This window comes from Heptranchias perlo, chromosome 4 (genome assembly GCF_035084215.1).
Source record: "Heptranchias perlo isolate sHepPer1 chromosome 4, sHepPer1.hap1, whole genome shotgun sequence".
Lineage (NCBI taxonomy): Eukaryota > Metazoa > Chordata > Chondrichthyes > Hexanchiformes > Hexanchidae > Heptranchias > Heptranchias perlo.
Window position 1 is genome coordinate 20,612,534 of NC_090328.1, and position 23,524 is coordinate 20,636,057.

A 23,524-nucleotide genomic window follows, 5' to 3' on the forward strand; every position below is an offset into this window, starting at 1 on the left:
GGGATCTCGGGGTACAGACACACAAATCATTAAAATTAGCGTTGCAGGTTAATAAGGTCATAAAAAAGGCAAGTCAAATACTGGGGTTCATTTCGAGAGGGATAGAATTGAAAAGCTGAGAAGTAATGTTAAACTTGTATGGAACCTTGGTTAGACCACACTTGGAGTACTGTGCACAGTTCTGGTCTCCATGTTATAAGAAGGATATAGAGGCATTGGAGAAGGTGCAAAAAAGATTCACAAGGATGATGCCAGAACTGAGAGGATATACTTATCAGGAAAGGATGAACAGGTTGGGGCTCTCTTCTCTAGACAAGAGAAGGCTGAGAGGGTGACCTGATAGAGGTCTTTAAGATAATGAAAGGGTTTGATAGGGTAGATACAGAGCAAATGTTTCCATGTGTGGGGAAGTCTAAAACTAGAGGTCATAAATATAAAATAGTCGCTAATAAATCCAATGGGGAATTCAGGATAAACTTCTTTACCCAAAGAGCGGTAAGAATGTGGAACGCGCTCCCACAAGGAATAGTTGAGGCAAATACCATAGATGCAATTAAGGGGAAGTTCGATAAGCACATGAGGGAAAAAGGAATAGAAGGATATGCTGATAGGGTTAGATGAAGTCGGGAGGGACGAGGCTCATGTGGAGCATAAACGCCAGCATAGATCAGTTGGGCCGAATGGCCTGTATCCGTGCTGTAGTTTTGATATAACTCAATGTAATGGAAATGTGTTTGAGCCGTCAAAAATAGACACTGATTTTCACGGGACCTTCTGAAGGTGCCACCTTCACCATTTACATTTATTTTAACAGTCGTAACCGCAGCATTTGTGTGGGATGTATTGGATGGCATACAAACTGAAGTATATAACAGAGCACAAGTTAGAATGTGTCAAGGTCATAACGCATCAAGGGGTTCAAATGATGCTAAAACTGCAAGAGCAAAGCTCAGAGTAAATCAGCATTATCTCTCTACTGAGGTAGGACTCCCCTGAGGCACGTTCCAGTCTGTGTTATTTGATACACCTGCCACAATTCATTTTACTTGGGATCTTGCAGCAATAGGTAAAGAAAACTTTCATCTTGTTAGTTTGGGTTGGACGTGAGTGAAAGAACAGGTGGACTTTGTGGGGTATGGTCTTAATCTGTTTTCTTTTGACAGGTTTCGGACAGGCACTGCCATTGGGCTGGGTTGAACTGTTCTTCCGATTCGATCTGCAATGCAACGAGCCTCGAAATGACTGTTAATGATATTAATGGATGTACGCTTAACGCATTTGTATGACACTCCTCTCGCCACTATTTTGACTCGGGCATTAACTTGGTTAATTTTAAATGGATTAACCCCTTCACTGAACTAGCAGTCAAAGAAATTTCCATTATTGTAAAAGAAAAGAAAGAAAGACTCACATTTATACCGCCTCAGGATGTCCCAAAGCGCTTTACAGCCAATGAAGTACTTTTGAAGTGTAACCACTGTTGTGATGTAGGAAACGCAGCAGCCAATTTGGGCACAGCAAGGTCCCACAAACAACAATGAGATAATGACCAGATAATCTGTTTTTAGTGATGCTGGTTGAGGGACAAATATTGGCCAGGACACCGGGGAGAACTCCCCTGTTCTTCTTGGAAGTAGTGGCATGGGATCTTTTACATCCACCTGAGAGAGGAGCTGTAAAAGATCAGTTTAACATCTCATCTGAAAGACAGAGTTCCTAGGGAATAGAGTTTTATTTCACTGTCTGTTACTGTGCACTCCTATGCCCTGTGTGTGCGTATACATTTTGAGTGTGGGTTTGATGGTAGATGGTTTTAAAAATCAAGTCCATGTCGACTGAAGCCTCATTACACATCCTGTTTTGTCTGATTTTTATCTAATAGTAATCTGAACTGTTTTTCAACAGAGAAATCCCAAGTCATGAAAGAGGGCATAATGTCCAGAAGCAATCTTTTTTTGTCGGGATACCATGATTGTAATACAAACAACTAACCAGCACAGTTCACTGTGGAGAATTGAGAGGGATTTTTTTTCCTTCCTCCTTTCCCCTGGTGACCTGTGCATTCAGTGCTGTGCATGATTCATCCCTGTAGTGATAGAAAGAACATTCCAGTCCACCGACTTTCACATCTCTTTGTCGTATCATATCCGAATGATCAGTAACATTACAGCAGCATTACACTTCTCAGTGTTCTCATCAATCTCGGCTCTGTTTAAAATAGATATCTTCAACTGTTCTGGTGCTACTATATAAAGAAAATATAATGAACTGTGACACAAGACTTTCCATTTTAATTTATTCAAAAGACTTAGGAGATTGTGAGTGAGTGGAAAAACTCCTTTTTTGTATTTAAAACATTGATCCATTTTTTCTCCCCCTCCCAATTTCTCCACTCTTCTCCTGAAAACAGTGCAGGGGTATGGTTCTATGGCTGTCTTTGGCCTTCTGGTGCCTCATACAAGAAGCCAGTCTTCACGTGAGCTTAAACAGTGAGTGCCAACGGTTTATTTGCCCATGGAGAGGCATGGCGGCTAAACCCAGTCCTGTCGTCACCCAGTGTTCGTGTGCACACTTCAGAGCAGGGGTCACTGGACAGTGACCATGATTGGGAACTCTGGTCGATTTGCTGTCCTTATCTCCAGCTCAGCAGCAATGAAGACAGTTTCAGTGCCCACACCATCATCCTGACCGAGATCTTTTGACTTCACAACCGGACCTGGGACTGTCCTAATCTTCGTGCTCAATCGCACACCAGGTGGTGCATTCATCTGATGAGTCACTGAGGCAGTACAGTCTTGGTTGGTGGTTTAACCCAGATAGCTGAGGCAAGCTTTGCTGATGCAATTGTTTTTGGTTGTTTTCTCACAGCCTTCCTTTCAATTAACTTTTCAAAAACAGCTGGAAGGATGTTTGTGAAAGAGATGTCTGCTCTCTCACTTTTATATTTGGATTGGGGAGCTCGTCATTTATACACCTGGTACAGGCTTTTCACATTTACATTATTAAACCCAGCTCCTTTATTCTGATGGCAGAATCACAGACCCATATTGTCATGGGTCTATGATGTTATCAGGATAATGGAGCCATACTTGATTACTACTGCAGCTTGCATTTTATGGCACCTATAATGTATTAAAACATCCAACATCATATAGGAGGAAATGGATCGTGTTGTCATAGAATTAGGCGAATTGACTGAAACCAAGCTCTTAACGTTGGGAGTTGGTGGAGGGGCGGGGTGGGGGAGGGGCTGGGGTGGGGGGAGTAACAAGGTGAAGAGAGTTCGAGAGATGATGGAGTTCCAGAGTGGGACTGGGAGAGAAGGATAAGCAGGAAGCCAGGGGACTTTAGGGAATGGGCAGAGACGTAGGGCTGGAGGAGGTTGCAGGGGTAGGATAGGGGAGACCCTGACATGATTTGTAAATGAGGATAAGACTTTTTAAATTCAGTACATTGTAGACAGGGAATAAGCAGAGGTTGCTGAGGATAGGAGTGATGGGCGAGCGGGACTTCATGCAGGATAGAGTGAGGGCAATGAATTATGATGTCTGCCCAATGGGGGTGGGGGGATTGGGAGAACCAGATCTCCCCCATTAGCTACACTCAGCTACAGTACAAATGTGTCTTTATTCAATATTATTTGGTCTACATAAAAATAGGGTTGGGGAGGGATGTCTGTAACCTTGATGGCAGGTTCTGACTCCTGGCAGAGTGGAACAGGCATACAGATTGCAATTATACTTTTTAACAGTCACTGTGATTTTACTGATTTACACTGTTTGTTGCTGAATGAAAACAGGCCACAGAAAGTTACCCTTGATATCTGTAAATCAAGTTCGAACAAATCGTAGCTCCACATGTGGTCCAGTGGATGTAACATTTGTCTGCCATTACGTTGTTTCCACTGGAGGCCCAGTTACTTTTCACACTGAAACTGGAATGACCAGAGTTCATCAATAAGGGGAACAGTCATATCTGAACCAACTAATGCTTGTCTCTGCCACTTGTCCCCTGAGATTGGAGAAATGTAGAAATAAAATTGCTGTTGATACATTTTTCTTTCCCCTCTAATATTCTCCCTGCCCCTCCTATAGGTGCTTACTCATGCTGAGGTATGATTCCATGAGTGGCAGTGGCCCTTCAGTACATCAGGTGGCCATTCTTCATGTGTGAGATGTCAGCAGGTTATTTGACCAGGCAGCAAGGTCAGTGGATAAAGAAAGGAAGCAGGAACCCGGGCTGTTCTTGTGCACCTCACAGCAGTCAGCCTACTTTCATATTGTAATGAGTCGATTAGCTCATATACAGTATGAAAGTGGGCTCGTTGATGTGAGCAGGGCATCTGCATGTACTCTTAGCTCAGGATGGTGAGTAAGAGAGGTCAAGAAGAGAAAGACATAATTAAATGTAACTGGGGAAGTGGAAGAAAAGATTCTGGGGGAGGGGGAAGAGCTGTAGCTTCGTGGACAAATGTATATTGAATCATACAGACCAGAAAATCACAAGTTCAGCCGTTGGCCTGTGCCAAGTTACCTGATCTCCATGGGGGCAACAGTTAAGGTGTCAGAATTACATGTTGCTCTTGGGAAAAGGGGATGGGAGAAAACGGCAAGGTTTCCAGCTCTTGATAACTGTTAAGCGACGCCTGATGGAAAATACGCAAATGTTAACATCAGGGTGAAGGCAGGATTAGCCTTAGCCGTGTTGCCTCCTTACAGTTGAATAGATTGTCAACACTTAGTGTTGAGCCTCGCACATGAGGATTAGCCACTTGGAACCATATTCAAGCATGGGTCACCGTTTTCAGGGGAGGGGGGAGGAACTGAGAGAAACAAAGAAACGGTTAATTAATACAGTGATTCTCCAACGGTTTAGAGACAAGTGACGACCATGTGGGGAGAAAGTGGAAAAATATACTGTTAGTTATTATGTAATCACTTTTACAACCTGTAGTTTCCATAACCTTCTGTAGAAGCCAAGCAAGATTAAACCATTTTCCAGGAAAGGTGACAGAGATTAACCGAACTCCATACACAGCTGTCCAGGTTATCAGCTTTCAACTTTTGTAGTTTTTACGTTAATTGTAAGCGTAATGCAAATCATATGAATTCTACGGCTATTAAATCAGACGGACAAGTTCAAATAATCATTCTGTAATGACAGAAATATGCAGCACTGAAATCAGTGGGGCCCGCGCAATAGCAATTTGGCTGAAGGTAATTCCAGACACACATGGGATGGCGTTTGGTGTCTGAAATAGTCGATTTGCTGTGGCAGGCAGCCCTGGTTTTAAACTGAACCATTCCAGCTGAGCTTCCATTCTGTTGCCACATTTGGTGTAAACATCTGTTTCCTGAAGGAAAATGGCTCTCATTTTGTTTTAAAGAGGTTCAATATGGCATGACAAATGAGGACCCAGCAGCAGAGACAGGAAGGGTTTCTTTCCTTACCAAATGCCATCGGCCAATTCACTGCACATATGGCTGCAGCGTTTTCTGTCCATCTGCACTGTGTTCGAAATGAGGAGTTATGATCCATCTCTAAACATCTCATTTACCAGCAATTTAGTTCAATCTAAAAGTGCTATTTATTTTCAGTAATTGGTGTTCCTCTGAAGAACCATGCAGCGAGGGTCTGTGGAGAGAAAGAAAATGCAGTTTGTTTGAAATACAGAAGGAAGTCGAGGGGAAAAAATGAAATATAGTGGGCGTGGTCAGCATTCCAGTCAATCAGGCCAACCAGAAAATGACTCCTCTGCCCACTACCATAGCTTTTGAAAGATATGTAATAAACATTGGCTGAAAAAGAAACAAAGCCCAAAAAAACCCACTTTGTTTTCGAGCATTGTGAATTTCCATTGCTGGGATTATTGTCTCTTGTAATATCTGCTTACAGCTTATTTTTCTTACATTTTGTATCGATTTCCCCATACCCCGAAGTTCTTCAAGACAGTTGGGCCCCCATTGAGGGTACCTCTCCCCTCCCCCCTCTTTCCACATAGGTGCTATAACACAAGACAAGGTCTCAACAATCACTGGCTTTTGGAGTGTCAGTGGCAACAGAGAGTTGTTCACATCTGTTTGTGTAGGATCAGTAATGTACAACAACTTTCATTTATATAATACCTTTAACATCGTAAAGCGTCCCAAGGCAAATTTGACACCGAGCCAAAGGAAACATCAGGATAGGTGACCAAAAACTTGGTCAAAGTTTCAAGCAGCTTCTTAAAGGAGGGAAGCGGTTTGGGGAGGGAATTTCAGAGCTTAGGGCCTAGACAGCTGAAGGCTCGGCCACCAATGGTGGGGTGAAGGAAGTGGGGGATGCGCAACAGGCCAGAGTTGGAGGAATGCAGAGGTTTCAGCTGTTTGTTGAGCTGGAGCACGTTACGGAGACATGGGAGCGGCGAGGCCATGGAGGGATTTGAATACAAGGGCGAGAATTTTAAATGTGAGGCGTTGGTGAACTGGGAGCCAATGTAGGTCAGCAAGCACAGCCGTGATGGGTAAATGGGACTTGGAAGCTAGAAAACCAATGCAGAGCCTAAGACAGGAGCTGAACCTTTGTGGGATCTGCCTTTGATGTGCTGACAATTGTAAACAATTTTACAACACCAAGTTATAGTCCAACGATTTTATTTGAAATCTACAAGCTTTCGGAGGCTTCCTCCTTCCTCAGGTAAATGTCAGGAACTCCTCGAAGCCTACGCATTTATAAATCACACAACAATACATGGTGATTACAGACAGCCTTTGCAACTGCCCGTTGCCAAGGCAATCACCGTGTTCAGACAGAGAGGTGTTACCTACAGAACCCCCGAATATACATTCAACAAAAAAAACAAACAGGAAAAAAAAACAGAGAGAGAGAGAGGCAGAAACATCCGGAAGGCAGAGAAAGCCAGCAAATGACCCGTTATATTAAAAACAGATAGCTTTTGTTCGCTGGTGGGCTTATGTGTAGCGTGACATGAACCCAAGATCCCGATTGAGGCCGTCCTCATGGGTGCGGAACTTGGCTATCAATTTCTGCTCGACGATTTTGCGTTGTCGTGTGTCTCGAAGGCCACCTTGGAGTACGCTTACCCGAAGGTCGGTGGCTGAATGTCCCTGACTGCTGAAGTGTTCCCCGACTGGGAGGGAACCCTCCTGTCTGGCGATTGTTGCGCGGTGTCCGTTCATCCATTGTCGCAGTGTCTGCATGGTCTCGCCAATGTACCATGCTCTGGGGCATCCTTTCCTGCAACGTATGAGGTAGACAACGTTGGCCGAGTCACAGGAGTATGAACCATGCACCTGGTGGGTGGTGTCCTCTCGTGTGATGGTGGTATCTGTGTCGATGATCTGGCATGTCTTGCAGAGGTTACCGTGGCAGGGTTGTGTGGTGTCGTGGACGCTGTTCTCCTGAAAGCTGGGTAATTTGCTGCGAACGATGGTCTGTTTGAGGTTGGGTGGCTGTTTAAAGGCGAGTAGTGGAGGTGTGGGGATGGCCATAGCGAGGTGTTCGTCGTCATTGATGACATGTTGAAGGCTGCGGAGAACATGGCGTAGTTTCTCCGCTCCGGGGAAGTACTGGACGACGAAGGGTACTCTGTTGGTTGCGTCCCGTGTTAGTCTTCTGAGGAGGTCTATGCGATTTTTCGCTGTGGCCCGTCGGAACTGTCGATCGATGAGTCGAGCGTCATATCCCGTTCTTACCAGGGCGTCTTTCAGAGTCTGTAGGTGTCCATCGCGTTCCTCCTCGTCTGAGCAGACCCTGTGTATTCGCAGGGTCTGTCCATAGGGGATGGCCTCTTTGACGTGGTTAGGGTGGAAGCTGGAAAAGTGGAGCATCGTGAGGTTGTCCGTGGGCTTGCGGTAGAGTGAGGTGCTGAGGTGCCCGTCTTTGATGGAGATTCGTGTGTCCAAGAAAGAAACTGATTCTGAGGAGTAGTCCATGGTGAGCTTGGTGGGATGGAACTTGTTGATGTTATCGTGTAGTCTCTTTAGTGATTCTTCGCCGTGGGTCCATAGAAAGAAAATGTCGTCGATATATCTGGTGTATAGCATTGGTTGGAGGTCCTGTGCAGTGAAGAAGTCCTGCTTGAACTTGTGCATGAAAATGTTGGCGTATTGGGGTGCAAATTTGGTCCCCATGGCTGTTCCGTGTGTTTGGGTAAAGAACTGGTTATCGAAGGTGAAGACATTGTGATCCAGGATGAAGCGGATGAGTTGTAGGATGGCGTCTGGAGATTGGCTGTTGTTGGTGTTGAGTATTGATGCTGTCGCAGTGATGCCGTCATCGTGGGGGATACTGGTGTATAGTGCCGAGACGTCCATCGTGGTGAGAAGTGTTCCTGGTTCAACTGGTCTGTGGGTACTGAGTTTTTGTAGGAAGTCTGTAGTGTCGCGACAGAAGCTGGGGGTTCCCTGTACGATGGGTTTCAGGATGCCCTCGATGTATCCAGAGAGGTTCTCACACAGGGTTCCGTTGCCTGATACGATAGGACGTCCGGGTGTGTTGGCTTTGTGTATCTTTGAGAAGCAGTAGAAGTCTCCCACGCGGGGAGTATGTGGGATGAGAGTGCGGAGGATGCTTTGAAGGTCTGGATCGAAGGTCTTGATCAGTTTGTTGAGCTGGTGGGTGTGTTCTTTGGTCGGATCTGCAGGTAACCGTCTGTAGTGTTCCTGGTTGTCCAGTTGCCGGTCTGCTTCTTTGCAATAGTCCGTTCTGTTCTGTATGACGATGGCTCCTCCTTTGTCCGCTGATTTGATGACGATGTTGCGGTTGGTCTTGAGAACTTTGATGTGCTGTGCAGAGGTTAACAGTTGAACATTAGACAAGAAGCAGTATCTTCTTTCAGGGCAACCCTGACTCTCCTCATCCATCTGAATAGTGCAGGGGCTGTCGATAATTACTAAATACGATCACGTGAAATCTTATTGGCTGCTCACACATAATTAAGCAAGCATTGGTATGATTGAAGAACACTTCAAATACAACCCATAATGCAGCTGTATTAAAAAGAATTCCCCCCTCCGGTCGTCAAAGAAGGAAGAGTTGGAAAAAATGTCGACATAACTGTTCTCTGTTTTTGAACTGAAAAGGATAAGTGTTATTGCCAGTAGAAACAAGCCAGTGTAACCAGCTATTTTCTGGTTCAGGCAGTAAAGCCTTCATTTAAATACTTCAATTTACTGTTGGCAGCATTGGGTTGATCTAACGTTTGAAATCGCAATTCCTGCTGGCAGCAAAGGGGAACGGTGAGGTTCAGCCCAGGAATTTAATAACAAGAGCCAGCTATTTTCATTTCTAAAGTGCCCCTCGTGTCGGGGATTAAGAGGGGGCAAAAGGATGATCAAAGAGAAAGATTGTTATTCGGCTTTTGATGGAAGGCAAAGTAGCATGGCACATCGACCTCCAACGGTGAAACAGGGCATGAGCAGTAACTCTGAACCGCTTGACCGGACGTTGCAGGCTGGGATAAATGGCTGGAAAAATAAATGCTCAATTTATATATGGGGGAAATTTTACCCTAACCTGCCTGACGGGAGACAGATGAGGTCGGGTGCACAATGGAGAGTAAAGTTGGATAGGTTTTAAAACCACTGTTGCACCCGATCCTGTCATTTTCCCAACAGATGGGTTTGGTTAAACTTGCCCCCATACTCTCTGATTATGGGAAGAGCACACACCTGCAATCCTATTCCGTTATGGACAAAAGGGGACAGATCTCGCTATTTGCAGGAAGTTTAAATGGTGCAATCAGTGTTTTGGGTGGTTTCAAATTGGCCTGAATACAGCTCCTGAACTGCAGGAAATCAGTAGCAGGTGGTTGATTTAGATAATATGCCCACCGGTATGTTCAGCTCTGCAGGTGCAATTGGTGGGCTGGCTTATTGGAAACTGGGTATCAACTGGCATTAATACCCACTGTCACAATGCATTTAGTTCCTTGGATCTTTCGTAAAATTTAAGTTAGAAATTGCTTATAACCCTTGAGATATTTCATTCTGTTCTGACCACATAATCTCTCAGCTCCACCGCATGTTGTAGGATTGAGACCATCGCCTTGATTCTGGTGAATGGAATCTCCCAAGATTCAGTGTACATTACCAGCAGCATAAGTGCAGCACAGTGATTTCGACTTATTGCTCATGGATACACAGGCACTGCCATGCAGAAAATGGGATGAGCTGTCAATCAATTATGAGGGACTGCAACTAGCCAGGCTCGACCAAGTTGGACTAATGTCACACTAAAACTGTGTGCACCTCATAAATATCTTAAGCTAGTTATTTTCAAACTGGTGAATGGAATGCTTTTGTTATAAGACAAAATCAATGATGTTTAAGAAAAATGGATCAGTAGTTATGGCTGGTATCCAGTGCCTTGTACCTTTATAATAGTAGAGTGCTATGCATCTGAGAGTGGAATTCATCAAATGGTATCTATTCAGTCTTATCAGGTTGGCTGAGAGACAGAGAGTGGTAATTGTGAAGGGTAAGCCAGTCCACTTTCCCTGTCACTGTGCAACATCACTTCTCCAATTCCGGAATAGCAACAGCAGAGGTCTGGGAGTAGGTTGCCTTTTAGAAACCTAAAACTACAACTAACCCCGTTACTTTAACAGTCAACCGGCAGAGGTAACAACCTTGGGTATTGGGCAGAGGGAGACAGCAGCATCGGGACACAAGTAGATATATTACTCTGTGTGACTCCGAGTGTGCTGTGAGCTCATTACAAAATGCTTACACGCGTGTTTGAATTCAAACCTACAGTTTGAACAGACGGCACTCCGGATTGGTTAATCCGGATCGTCGGTTTTACATCACTGCGTTTTCCAACCTTGGCCACATGGGGCAGCATTCCAGGCCGCCTGTCAGCCAATCGGTGCTTCATATTGGAGCAAACCGCTACAGGTTTCAGCTCAGCCAATCGGTGCTTCATACTGTGATTTTAGAACCTGTAAAGCAAAAGTTTAGGTCAAAATTCCCCGTGGCACAGAACAAACTATATCAAAATATTCCTGTTTCGCAAGAGCTTAGGACTTCCCAATATGATTTGACAGTATGATAATGCCCTTCCTCATTGAAAAACCCACCACGTGGATTGCTGTTCATTTGATCCTTATCTATCATTTTATCTATCTGTCTATGGAATTTTTGTTTATGAATGCTCCCCTGTCGCTAATTTTGCGTCTCGTTCCACCAAAGGGGCAGCCTGTTCTGTCATCCTTCTGTCATTGTCACTTCAGCTTCCAAGCGGTGCGTACGAGTCACTCAGGGCGACACCATCCTGTGGGACATGCCTGGCTTCAGTCCCTGCTCTTGGTATGGCCGAAATACGTATTAAAAAATATATATTATATCTCTGTGTGGGGAAATTGCGAGCATGAAGCCGTCTCATGCAGCTCTCCAGCACCCAATCTGTCACTTCCTGTGAGCGTCACCTCTTCAGGTCAGTCTGTTGCAGTGAGTTATTATATCTTGAAGATTGTGACTCCTGAAATGATTGGATCACATTCCAGTTTTTTATTTAGTTGCATTTTTCTGCATTAATTTTGACAGGTCACAGTATCCGGCAGAAAGTCTACATCTGGCTTAAATAAATATCATCGTTTCATTCACCTCCTTCTAAGTTTTAATAATGGCAAAGTGTTTTCATTGGAAGCCCCAGTCTAACGTTTGTTACAGGACTTTTTTTTTCTTTCTGAAGCAGCATTCATGACCCTCCGCTACCAGTCTGTGCATATCATATTTTTAAAAAAGTACCACAGCTTCATGGAAATAACGTAAAAAGAAAGACTTGCATTTATATAGCACCTTTCACAACCTCAGGACGTCCCAAAGCGCTTTACAGCCAATGAAATACTTTTGAAGTGTAGTCACTGTTGTGATGTAGGAAATGCTAATTTGTGCACAGCAAGGTCCCACACACAGCATTGTGATAATGACCAGATAATCTGTTTTACTGATGTTGGTTGAGAGATAAATATTGGCCAGGACTCTGAGGAGAATTCCCTTGCTCTTCTTTGAAATAGTGCCATGAGATCTTTTATGTCCACCTGAGAGAGCAGACGGGGCCTCATCTCACCTGGAGGACAGCACCTCCAACAGTGTAGCATTTCTTCAGTACTGCACTGAGGTGTCAGCTTATATTTTGTGCTCAAGTCTCTGGAGTGGAACTGTGAACTCACAACCTTCTGACTCAGAGGTGAGAATGCTGCCGACTGAGCCATGGCTAGAAAACAAACTCTAATCACAATACTGGTGAAAACAACACTGCATCAGCAAAATTAAGGATTAGATTCTTCAACAGGTTATTTTCATTTTTAAAAAACAATCTTCTTTAATTTCCTTTTCTACTTGCCCCCAGCCTAAAGTGACTGTAGTACAAAGGGTGCCCAAGGATGGTAATGGTCAGAGAAGCTGGTGTTGGTGTCCTTTAATTAGGGAGCGGGCAGGAGAAGTCAGCAGCCACAGGGAAGAAGATGCCAACATGTTCTTTTCGATTTTGCTAGAACATAGGAAACCTTTCCCAACATGTTTATATATTGCTGACATGTTGGGGTTGCTGTATGCAGCGAAGTCACAAAGAAGATGCCCGGATGGGTTTTACCAATTCACGTCCTTGGCGTGGAGCTTCACACACTGGGGTAGATCTTGACTTTGTGCGATAATGTAAAACGGGTGATATCGAGTCGGCAGCTTGTTTTATATCTCTCCCGATTTTGGTTTTACACTATTGCGCAATGTTGAGATGTACCCCAATGGGAGTACATATCAGGAATTTGAGCATGGAGATCAGTGGGTTCAACAACAACAACAACTTGCATTTATATTAACGTAGTAAAACATCCCAAGGGTTCTTACAGGATCTTCCATCTATTTAGACAGAAATTCCTGCGGGGCCCACTGACTTGAAGACCTGATATGGACTTGGGGTGGGTGAAGCACGAAGCCCAGAGTGTGAATTCATAAAGTCCGCCTGTTCTCTTTGAATGCATTAATGATGTTACTATACAAAGTCATTCTTCCCCCTTTGCAATGAGCAGAAACCTCCTCCCCATGTTGTGCGAACACTTTAATTTGTGATTCATCGTTAAAAGCCAATGCAGAAACACTGAAGTCTCAAAGAATTCTACCTCCTCCGACTTATTCAGTGTGTTTCTTTGACACTCCTCAACAGAGCCCTCATTTTCTTATCTATTGGAACCTTTCATTGTTTGGCTTAATAAGGGAAATTGCTGCTGGCAACTTACTCTCAAAGAAATTTGTCCTGTAGACCGTTAGAACAAGCTGTTCGAGAGCTCAGGTGGTCCCTATTCATGGCCTAGTTTTACAGCTGAACACTTTGAATGGTTGGAGGAAACAATTTTGCACAGCCCTGAAGCTGATGAACTGTATGTAAAATGATTTGTATAGCACCAAGGACACAGAGACAGCAAAAGCCACACTGAAAGAATAGTAGCTATAATGACTGCGAACGTAACACTTTGGAATCTCTCGGCTTTGCACTGCAGTAATTGGGGAGGAGGCTGAAACCTATGCCTTGGTGCATAAACCAAGAGAGCGCAGAGGCTTGTTTCACAATGGGATGGCACATTAACAATAGTACGCCTGCCCTCTCAGGAGGATGTAAAAGCTCCTGTGGCACTATAGAATTACATAGAATGTACAGCACAGAAACAGGCCATTCGGCCCGACAGACCGTGCGATGTTTATGCTCCACACGAACCTCCTCCCTCCCTACTTCATCTAACCCTATCAGCATATTCTTCTGTTCCTTTCTCCCTCGTGTTTATCTAGCTTCTCTTAAATGCAACTATACTAGTCGCCTCAATTACTCCTTGTGGTAGTGAGTTCCACATTCTAGACACTCTCTGGGTAAAGAAGTTTCTCCTGAATTCCTTATTGGATTTATTGGTGACTTGCTTATATTTATGGTCCCGAGTTCTAGTCTCCCCCGCAAGTGGAAACATCGTCTCTACATCTACCTTATCAAACCCTTTCATAATCTTAAAGACCTCTATCAGGTCACCACTCAGTCTTTTTCTAGAGAAAAGATCCCCAACCTGCTCAATCTTTCCTGATGGGTATAACCTCTCAGTTCTGGTATCACCCTTGTAAATCTTTTTTGCACCTTCTCCAGTGCCTTTATATCCTTTTTATAATATGGAGACCAGAACTGTGCACAGTACTCCAAGTGTGGTCTAATCAAGGTTCGATACAAATTTAACATAACTTCTCTGCTTTTCAATTCTATTCCTCTAGAAATGACCCCCCGTGCTTGGATTGCTTTTTTCATGGCCTTATTAACCTGTGTTGCTAATTTTAGTGATTTGTGTGTCTGTACCCCTAGATCCCTCTGCTCCTCATTTAGACTCTTATTATCCAAGCAGTATGTGGCCCCCTTGTTCTTCCGACCAAAATGTAATACCTCATACTTATCTATATTGAAATTCATTTGCCAATTACACACCCATTCTGCAAGTTTATTCATGTTGGCCTTTATTTCGTTGCAGTCCTCCTCAGTATTTACTATACCCCCCAATTTGGTGCCATCTGCAAATTTTGAAATTGTAGTTCCGATTCCCAAGACCAAATCGTTTATGTAAATTGTGAACAACTGTGGTCCCATCCTTGTGGAACACCACTTCCCACCTTTTTCCAGTCTCTAACAACCTTAACCCCTACTCTCTGTTTTCTGTTTTGTAGCCAGCTTGCTATCCATTCTGCTATTTGTCCCCTGACTGCACATGCTCTGACCTTAGTCATGAGTCTACAATGCGGTAACCTTATCAAAGACCTTTTGAAAATCCAAATATATTACATCTACTATGTTACCCTTGTCTACCCTTTCTGTTACTTCATCAAAGAATTTCAAAGAACAGCAATTGAGATCTCCCTGGTGTCCTGGCCAATATTTGCTGTGCGCAAATTGGCTGCTGAATTTCCTACACTGCAACAGTGACTACACTTCAAAAGTACTTCATTGGCTGTTAAGCGCTTTGGGATGTCCTGAGATCATGAAAGGCGCTATATAAATGCAAGTTCTTTCTTTCTCCTGTTCACCTCTCAGGATAAAACACTACTCGAGGTTTACCAGGCTTGGTTTGAGTGAGATGTTTGGCCCAGGCAAGGCCTGCTGGTGAAAGTGGACAGCAAGTGTTGGCAGAATGTCCAGCACCCCACAGGCCTCACCTGACATACAAACCTGTACATATCCATGAGCAGAGGAATCTTGGCTGATTATTTATTTTTCTCTTCCCTAGTCCGGGGACACTGAAGCCATTAGTGCCACCATCTTGGAGGTCAGCTGACTCATCATTGTATCTCAGTACCTCAGCTTGTTGTGATGGAAACATCTTTTGGTGGGACAATCTTGTTGTTTCTGGGTCAGGCTGAGCTCACCAAACCACTGTTGTCTCAGACTGTATCTGTGTGCCTCAAGCAAAGCATTTTCAATCGGTCTGTGTGAGTGACTGGATGTTCTCAGCTCATCCATGTTCGTGTAAATAGGTGGGAAGTTCATTGAGGAGAGTGTTGCCGGGGCCAAACAACATAGAGCTGAGGAGTAAGTTTACTGCACTCCATTTATATTTCATGGAATCGTCTTTAGAATCTGTGGAAAAACTGTTGCTGCTCTGAATTGTTGGTCAGATTCCGAGCCCCAGTGCCAATATTGAAGCACGAGGCCATGCAAGATTGTGCACGCGCAGTTTTTGAATGTCGCGCTCGTGACATTACAATTCTTATCGCGGTACCAAGGGAAGGGAAGGTCGATAGGTGCCAGCAATGTAAAAGGCAGATTGCTGGTCTAGTTGGATGAGCCGAGAGCTCAGCCCATCTACAACCAGACCATCAGCCCTTCGTTTCCAGAGACTCATTGGAAAAAGCTGGACTCAGTGTCCCAGTGGAACCAGGAGATGCTGTCTCATCTAGTTTGTTTCTAAAAAAAAATTGTTCTCGTCAAGTGGGCAATGCTGCATTTATCACCTAGCCCTGGTGGCCCCGAAAAAGTGGTGGTGGGCCTTCTTGCTTTGCAGCAGTTGTTTTTACAACTAGGTAACTCGGCCAGTCACCTCAGGAGGTATTAAAAGCTAATCATATAGCGTTGGACTGGAGGCCATGTAGGACAGACTGGGGTTGGATATCTTCTCTGAAGAACATTAGTGAATCAGTACTTTTTTATGTGACAATCCAGCATCTTTCAAGGTGCCAGAACACAAATTAGCAGATTTAATTGAATTCAATTTCACAACTTGTCATGGTGGGATTTGAACTCATGACTTGGACAGCTCTTTCAAATTGCCAGCAAAAGCACGATGGGCCGAATGGCCTCCTTCTGCGCTGTATGATTCTATGACTTCTGGGTTGTTACTCCAGTAACCATAACCGCTGCGCGACCATAGCCTAGTATTGATTGACAGCAATGTCTCCAAAAGCAACACTGGGTGTTGGGACAAAACTTAAAGTGGTTAAAAACAAACAGCTGCATTTAGCGAGGTTTACATTTAATTTCAATTATTGGAGTTGCTTTGCCGTCATCCAGTTTGGCTGTCTGTGTGCAGCAAAGAGAGAAAGGGTAGGCACTGCTCTTAACACAACCGCTGCTTTCTCCAGCATTTGGCTTTGCCTTCTTACTCTGGCATGTTTCACGTGGTCTGTGCCTTCATCCATCATTGTTTTTGACAGTCTCTTGAAAGGAATTAATTGTCTCGAAATTTTATTTAGCTCACAGCAATATTATGAGATGCCTCCCTTTATTATCACTAATTTCTGGTGTACACTACCTCAGCTGAGCGGCTGCAAAACCCCCTGGCACAAGTAGTCAGTAGGTTACAAGTTACTTAACGCCTCAAATGCAGCACTTGCTCTCCCAGTCAGGTTGCATCCAGCTGTTGCAGCACATCAGTGACAAAATTATTGTTTCTATTTGGGAGCTTCTTTAAGGGGAAAGGTAATACATCAGAGGATTTCAGCTCCTGACAGTATTTATGTAATTCGATCTTGCCATCTGGATGAAAATAAACAATAGTCGTGGGACTGGGAAAGCAGAAAACGTAACGCTTGTTTTATTTAAGACAAAAGGTCCTGCCAGTGCTTCAGGTTACTCCCAGCTCTGTCCTGTGATCACCGCTCTGACACGCAGGTGTGTGGGATTTGTATGGTAAGATCAATAAAGAAAGGGATCTGAGAAGGAGGTGGATGTCCAAGTGATCTAAACATGTCTCCAAATGTATTAGCAGAATATGAGAGCTTTTATCAGGAGCTCACTGGCTCACTTGCATTCTCCAGTGCAGTACTGAGAGAGGTCCCCGGATCAATCCCTGGGCTCTGCTAAATTGGCTGAACTCACCTGGCGTGATAACAGGGACGTCTCGATCAGCAGCCACTGACATCTGCTGGAGAGTGCGTAGGTGTGAACGTCGTGTGAGAGTAAGATTGGACTCGACTGTGATGCCCTCCACAGTCAAGTAACTTGCTGACACTCACTGCCTGAGCTCTCAGACAAAGATTGGCCACTTTTGCAACATACTGGAGGACTGATGGCTTGTATCCCAGCTAGAGTCAGTGTTTTAAGGAGCAGAAGGGAGCAGAATAAAGTCATAAAAAAAGCCATTTGTTAATAAGCATAACCCTGGACTGTAGAAGGTGGAGGATTGGTACGGATTGGCAGCTCTTGTTAAATGGGCTTACTCTTGACAAATGAGTTATGGCCTGACTCACAGGTGCATAGAAAAACAGTGTTACAGCGGCTGCCATTCAGCACTGTGTTCCTAGTGTGTTGGCTGTTTTCATTCAAAGGAATGATTTGTAATTACTTTCAGGGCTGATTTAATGCCGGATTTCAGCCCTTTTTTCTCTCTCTCTGAAAATGAAATGCATCAAGACGCTCTGTTTTTTAAATTAGAAAAGAGAAAGATTCCCCAGTGCCTTGGCGGGTAAGTGAATTGCATGGTATGCCACAGAGCTGCACACATCAGGAAAACCCTAGGCAGGGTTGTTGCCAGGGTCAAACTTTTACGGAGACAAACATGAATGCAAAGCAAAACAATATTACTTAGCATTTATTAAAGAATACTGGATTATATATTTTTTTGCAATTTGTTAGAGCAGGCAGGGGTGATATTATGCAGGGAATGTCCTGGTAAAAACTCAAGATTTGACAGTGGCTGAAGAGCTTGACAACCTGCTGAGAAAGAAAGATGCAGTGACTCTGACACATTCTCGGGGGAAAGAGGCTGAGCAATTAGGCAAATTGGGGAGGGATCCTAAGGAGCAGAAGGGAATTACAAGGAGGGTACTGGGGACAAAGGGCAACAAACAACCAAGTGCAGATAGATTAACCTTCACAAAAAATTGTCAGCCCTCCTGATGATTCAGTGAGTAAATGTGCCAAGTTCAGTGATGAGCCATTCAGACCAGGAAGGTTCTGGTCTAGTCTGTCCTGATGTTACTGCACCATTTCTTCCTAGGATTTAACCAACAGGGAGTTAAAAGTGGCAGCCAAAACACTGCCAGCCTGACTGGCCAAACCCCTCCCACTCCCCCATACTGAGTCCAACAGCTTTGTTCGCTCATAACAATGCAGTACTTCAAGAATGGGAAATGTTCTGTAGCAAGAAGCTCGACACCATCCAGGACAAAGCAGCCCGCTTGATTGGCACCCCATCCACCACCCTAAACATTCACTCCCTTCACCACCGGCGCACTGTGGCTGCAGTGTGTACCATCCACAGGATGCACTGCAGCAACTCGCCAAGGCTTCTTCGACAGCACCTCCCAAACCCACGACCTCTACCACCTAGAAGGACAAGAGCAGCAGCACATGGGAACTACACCATCTGCACGTTCCCCTCCAAGTCACACACCATCCCGACTTGGAAATATATCGCCGTTCCTTCATCGTCGCTGGGTCAAAATCCTGGAACTCCCTTCCTAACAGCACTGTGGGAGAACCTTCACCACACGGACTGCAGCGGTTCAAGAAGGCGGCTCACCACCACCTTCTCAAGGGCAATTAGGGATGGGCAATAAATGCCGGCCTCGCCAGCGACACCCAAATCCCATGAACGAATAAAAAAAAATCCCTGCATCTTACCAAAGATGTTGTGCATGCTGCACGAAAGTGCACTCATTTTGAACCTCCTCCCCCCCACCAACGCCGTCCCCCACCACCCCCCCAAAAAAAATTCTCTAATCATAAGAGAAGCATTGCACTGGTTTGGGGGGGCGGAGGTGGAGATCAACCTACTGTATTACCAATGTGAGGATTAAACTTGCCTGTTATATGGAAAAATCAGGGCTTGGCTGTGATAGTCTACACAGTCAAATACTCTGCTGACGCTCAATGTCAGAGTTCCCATTTGAGAAATGGCCACCTGGGCAAGGCGTCGGAAAGTTACTGGCACACAAGGAACTCTAACCCAGCAAGAGTTGGTAGCCCTGAAATTCTTTGGGAGGCCTTTTGCTGGTGGATCTGCAATGGGGCAAATCACCCGCCCACCTGGTCACGAGTTGCACCCCTGACCCAGTCCCACTTTCTAGGCTCAGGGGCCTAGTTTGAATTGATTGAGCAGGTGCCTGCACCATTAACGGCACAACTGGGGGCCTGCCTCAGGAAATGCATCATGAGACTTGACCAAGACTTGACTAAGACCATTGTGGGAGCACCATCATCAGTGGTTCAAAGAGAAGGCCCACCATCAAAGAGAAGGACGACCATCACCTCCTCAGGGCAACCAGGGATGAGCAATAGGCCATCCACATCCCCAAGAAGAAGTAAAAAGGAAAACACAGCACAGCCTGAAGAAATTTCATGAAAAATGAGCCCCATTTTTTGAGACCAGTTTCTATATTGCATTCAGTCAGTCTGGGAAACCTTGGCCTTTTTAAAATGTAAGTGCCTCTGTTGCCCCCTTGGACATCCTGGATGTACAGGCATTTCTTGCACCCAACGTTGCGAAAGGTGCAAATGAAGGAAATGATGCACCTCTTTTATTTGCATGGCATCACAATGTGCCCTCCCATTCATGGTGCATGTCCCAAAATTTACGGAATTTCTGACAGAGGCAAGAAGGCGCGGGGGCTCTATGTAAGTGGGTCCTTCTGCAAATCAATGTGCCGATAGAGTGAGATGAAGTAAATAGAGTGGGAGGATGCTCGTATGGAGCATAAAATCAGGATGAATGGCCTGTTTCTGTGCTGTATATTCCATATAAATTCTACCCGACCAGCCCAGTTAATGTTGATTTTGGACCTCCAAGGCTGAGGAAATTTGGGTGCTCTTGTCTTCAGGAGAAGAAAGAGAAAATTGGGAGGAAAAGGGAAGAGACTTCATTAATCTTTTATGTGGGGAAGGGGTGAATGTTTTTTTGGATACCGTTGCATTTGTTTTGGCGTTGCCATTTTTGGCAGTGTTGGAAAGTCCAGATGTTGTATTCACGAATCTGGCTCTTAGAATCCACCAAAACATCAGACCGTGAAAGATTGTACAATTTCTAGTGAACAGAAGCTGATGATTAGGCTCACTTTTGCCACTTTAAAGGGTATAAACCCAGAAACTGGAGTTAAGGGTCCAGCCAGTGTTCAGACTTTACTTCTGACTTCCTGAACCCTGCCAGTTTAAACTGCTGGTACGGCTCATTTTGTCTTGACTTTATACTTCAGATCCTACCTTTTGAAGGGTGAAATTAAATGAGATAAACTGTATGCAAATAGGGACTTGGTTGAGCTTGCTATCATTTAATGGTGATTGTGAGGATATTTGGAAGTCTATCTTCAAGACCTATCTTTCCCATCTCCTTGTTAAGTGCTTGTGCAATTCCTAATAATAATTGAAGGTATTTGAAAGTAGTTTTTGCCATAATACTGGGCGGAGTGAGGGGGGAGTTCTCAGTCATATTAAGTCTCTGAAAGAGCTTGTTCCAAAAGCTTGGAACAAATACAGGGGTAAGTGTATACTACATTGTGTGCAGTTTTTCTCTTCATGTTTTTATGTTTGCTTTCCCCTCCTGATTCCAAATTTTTCCACCTGCCCCAATAAGGCATTGACTCATGGTACGATTAAGAATCCTTGGGCACTGTTGATCACGTGTCATCCTAAGCAGTAAGTATTGACAGATTATTTGACGATGGAGGGGGAAAGGGGGTTTGCATCTCGGGCAACCCCAATTCTTTCCTCACTCAGTATCCACACACACCTTTTCCAGCCAGGGAAAACCTGACAGTAGTCAGGAGCAGGAACCCGAACCGAATCGAGTCCTCATTAGCTTCAGGGGCACTGAGGCCAATTGTAGAGCCCGTGCTGTTCCCTCGGCTTAAATCAACTTAACTCCAAACAGTCCCGAGATTTAACTTGAGATTGTCATGGCCCAGTGCCACAGTAAACACTCCACTTACAAAAGTGAGACATCAGTGATATATTTGATTTTTCATTGAAAGAGGACAAATTTGTCGCGGCAGAAGAGATGGTATAACTGAATCACAGATGACAGCCATTGCACACTTCTCTTTACAAGCCGAGTTAAGTGTCTTCATGTTTCACTCAGCTACAGTACTTTTTTTTAAATGTAAGTATTCTGTCCAGACTGCCCCCCCCCTCCAGCAATAGCTCAGTGAATTACATAGAATTTACAGCACAGAAACAAATTTATGCTCCACACAAGCCTCCTCCCACCCTATGTCATCTAACCCTATCAGCATAACTTCTATTCCTTTCTCCCTCAAGCTTCCCCCTAAAGGCATCTCTGCTATTCGCCTCAACTACTCCTTGTGGTATAAAGTTCCACATTCTCACCACTCTCTGGGTAAAGAAGTTTGCTCAGCGAGCAAGGCCCAGCTTGTGCTGAGTTAGTTGATTTCAGCCAGCTGAGGTACTACAGTTGGCCTCCCCCGGCTTAGGGAGGGGCAAATTGGCTCGGGATCTTGCAGCTGGTTGCTGTTCAGCACCCACCAGTTGTATGGATGTTGGACGAAAATGGGATCAAGCTTGGTTGCGTATACCCCTTTTACACCCACCTGGGGAATTTAACCTGTTCACTCTCGCTGTCGTGGCTCAATCATGAATAACTCCAGATGTTGACACGCTGGTGCCCAAGGAGAGGAGAAAGATTGGTGGGGAGATAATCGAAATTCCATCCATACTCCGTTAATCATTTGAACCAATCCAGAATACAGTAATCCAAGTTGATTATAACAATGTACTTGCAGAAGTAAAAAAAAGACTTTACTGTAATGTACATAAATTGAATATTTGGCGCAGTATTTTTTTAAATTTAGGGTAAGGAGGGAGAAGCTCGAAACCTGAACCATAATGCATGTAAACTTAAGGGGAAGCGAGATAAGTACATGAGGGAGAAAGGAATAGAAGGAAATGCTGATAGGGTTGGATGAAGTAGGAAGGGAGGAGGCTCGTGTGGAGCATAAACACCAGCATGGAGCAGTTGGGGAGAATGGCTGTTTCTGTGCTGTAAACTCTATGTAATTCTACGTAAATTGTGAGTAAGAATTGGCACAGTATCGGTTACAGGGTTTCACCAGTATATGACCCTCAGTCAGATATGAGTGAGCGTCCTGTGGCCGTTTAAGTCTATCGCCCCACCCTGCGAGAAAAGTGCAGCAGAGCCGATGTTAAACACATATTTGAGTTGGGAATGCCTAAGATGGGATGGTTGATGTCGATCACTTGGGCTAAGATAGGAAATTAAAAATTTAAGATGTAATAACTTCATATGTCTCCCTTAGAGCAAATGCAATTACAGCAAGCTTACTCTGCTGCACCCTCCAGGTAGAAAAATACCATCAGTGGCCTTTAGTCAGGATATTCCAGAATCTGTGGGAGATGTCGCATCAGATCCATGTAAAGGAACGGCTGGTTCTACAAAACCTTCAGCAACAGTTTCTCTTTTAGTTATTGACAATTCTGACAATCTGTGGTCTGCAGAAAAGGTGGATCTGTTGAGCTTTGGTTGTTATTAATTGATAAAGGGAAGCAATTGTTACAAAATGTTGACCTTAGCTGGTGTTTGGTAAAGGTAATCCACAGACAGTGGGTGGCTTTCTCCAACTGATGAAAGATCTAAGCAATGATGCTTCATCCTCACCCCATTCCGCCCCCCCCCTCTCCTGAAGGCAGTGCCTTGTGCTGGGGTACTGTTCTCTCAGACACCAGCGATTCCCCCCTCTCCTCCCTCCCACCCCTTTTCATCGCTGAATGTCCATTCTTTGTGTGTGAATCCAGACAATGAGTGTCAGAAACTATGGGATTTCAAACTGAGGTCCCTGAGCCCTGGGGTATATCCAAAAGGATCCAAAGGAGTCTGTGAGATTATCATATATCTGACAGTCTGTCATTATTTTTCTGTACTTTTACTGTTACTCCCATTGCCGTACACTAATAAAACAGTGTTCTGCAACAACAGCAAAGGTTTTCTTTCGGGCAACTGGCACTGGGTTCGATTTCCTTCACTTTTACCCCGGGGAATGCCTATTCCCAGGGTCCAAAGACCAGGAAAAAGGGTTCAGGGTTCCACCTGGCT

The 23,524-nt window shown here is 44.6% G+C and overlaps 1 protein-coding gene across 4 annotated transcripts in view; it reads left to right on the forward strand.

Annotated features, from left to right (window-relative positions):
* LOC137320757 (teneurin-3) overlaps positions 1 to 23,524 on the forward strand; it is a 736,578-nt gene that overhangs the window by 50,053 nt on the left and 663,001 nt on the right. The window lies entirely within an intron of this gene.